The sequence below is a fragment of the Callospermophilus lateralis genome, chromosome 17, assembly GCF_048772815.1.
Source record: "Callospermophilus lateralis isolate mCalLat2 chromosome 17, mCalLat2.hap1, whole genome shotgun sequence".
Taxonomy (NCBI): Eukaryota; Metazoa; Chordata; class Mammalia; order Rodentia; family Sciuridae; genus Callospermophilus; species Callospermophilus lateralis.
The window spans coordinates 70,284,320-70,286,699 of record NC_135321.1 but is presented as its reverse complement, the minus strand read 5'-3'; positions in this window follow the sequence as shown (position 1 = coordinate 70,286,699).

The window sequence follows — 2,380 nt, the reverse complement described above, 5'->3', positions numbered from 1 at the left end:
CTACAATTTGCAAGAAAAAAGTTGAAGAACTGAGTTTGCAACTTGCTGCAATGCTTCACAGTATAACCGGGCCTGTGGACACCTCAGACGTCCACAGCAACCGTGTAGAAAACCACCGAGTTAAGGCGGTCCCGGGTCCCGGGATGAGGCGCTGGAGGTGCAAACCCTGAGGTGCGTCGTGTTCCCACCCGGTTCCGTCAGCTCCGCGGCCCCCGGGGGTCTTTCGAACGCTGCGCGTACACAGGTCCACAGCTCGCGGCTGGTTGAAGTGGTTAAGTTCTGAGATGGACTCCACCTTAAGGCCACTCAACTGAGGACAGCTGGGGCAGTCCACACTCTTCCCTCCGGCAGCCATGGCAAGAGCCTCTTTCGCTTGGCGCGAATTACAAGGAAAACCAAGAAATACTTCAAACATATACATGCCAAAGACCTGGCGTGAGTCACCAGGGCAGGGCGCGCAGGGCTTGGGGACTCCTAGCAGGAAGCCAGGAGCCGGGATGCGGGCACCCGCAGGACACAGAGACAAAAGTTGGTGGGCAGCCCGAGGGGTCGTGGGCACACCTTCTCTCTGATTGGTGAAACCGCTCAGACTTTTCTTTATGGCGTCACCGGTACCTGCCTGTAGAAAGGCCCCGTCTCCGTGACGTCACGCCGCACTGGCCAATGAGAGGCCTCGGTTGCGGGCCCCGAGGAGGGTTGTGGGCCCTTTTTTGTGAATGAAGCTTCACGGAGCAGCCCTCCTGGGGTCCCCGGGAGCCGCGGCCCGCTGTGCTCGGACGCCTCGGCAGCAGCGTCCGCGGCCGCGGTGGGCGCGCGGTGACCCGGGCAGCCCCAGCCGCCGGCGGCAGCGCGGTCGCCTCGGTGCGCCCGCGGGCTGCGGACACCGGGGGGCGGGCGGGGGCCGGCGGCCGAGGCGCTGCGGGAGGGCTGCGGCGCGGGTCCCGCGGCGGCCGCGGGGGAGCGCGCGCTGGTTGCTGGGCGGCCGCCTCTCGCGGACTCGGCCGGCGCTCCGCGTCCCCGCTGCGCCGCTGCGCGCCCGCCCCCCGAGCGCCCGCTCCGGGCCGGCGGGGGCCTCGGCGGCGCGCGCGCGCGCGCGGGGCCATGGTCGTGGCCCCCTGACGGGCCGCGGCCGCCTCCATGAAGCGGAAGAGCGAGCGGCGGCCGAGCTGGGCCGCCGCGCCCCCCTGTTCGCGGCGCTGCTCGTCGACCTCGCCGAGCGTGAAGAAGAGCCGGAGCTCCACGTCGCAGGACCTGCACCGCCTGGACCTCCAGGATGACCTGTACCTGGACATCACTGGTGAGCCGGTGCGCGAGCGCGTGGCGGGCCCCCGCGGCTTCCCGGCCCTCCCACGCCGGCTGCGGGGGCGCCTCCACCGTGCGCTGTCGGAGCCGCGGCCGCCACACCCCCTTCGGGTCCAGTCTCCGGGGAGCGCCCCACCACCCCGAGTTTCGAGCTGCGTGTGCCGCGGGCTGTAACTTTATCCGCTTCGCACCCTCCTCCTCCTGCACGAGGGACCGAGGGTCACCTTTCCAATTTGCGGGCGTCAGCTCGGCGCCTGTACTGTGCAGTGCTGCCCTCGGGCTTTTCCTGACTTCTTGCTGATCCCGCGTCCCGGGCTGCGAGAGCAGTCTGAACTCGCTGACCAGCCCGAGGACTCCTGGCGCCGGGCTGCCTCCGCCAGCAATGGCCGGGAACTGGGCAGCGTCCCCTCCAGGCACGCAAGCAGAGTCCCTGCCCGGTCCGGGCTCCCTCCCCCAGCGCGCACTCGAGCGCTGCTCACACCTCCCAGGGGTGTCGGCCCGCGCTGCTGGGCCGCCAGGAGGAAGGTGTCACGCTGATGCATTTGAGCCAGTCAGCAGGCTGAATGCCCAAGTTGTCACTCCGGAGAAATCCCAGCCAGCCCCAGCAGGTAGAAGAGCAGCCTTCGTGGAGGTTGCATTTCTGGTTCTGCAGTTGTGGAGGACTAAATGAAGTCAACCCGGCAGCCCTTAGGTTTGCCAGGACTGACCCCAAGCCTGCCAGGCATTCCGTGCGGTGCCGGGTTCTGAAATGCTGTGGCCGCCGCGCAGCTGTGCCGGGGGAATTCTCAAGGCTTGTTTTCTGCGGCTCGGACGGTGCCAGCCTCGGCGTGCGGGTTTCTATAAACTTCCCCGCCCTTAGCCTTTGATAAACCAGGTGTGTGTGTTGGGGGGGAGTGGTGATAACATGAATTTAGGAAGTATTTAGACGTTCACGTGGACAGTCTGGAAACTAAGATCCATTTTAAACAAAGCTGAGAGTAGAGGGGCGAGTTTTTCAGCGTTTGGTGGAAATGAGGAAGGAAGAGGAAGGGGGGTTCCCCTACCTGTTCTGAACTGGCACCTGCCCGGGTCGTTGGTA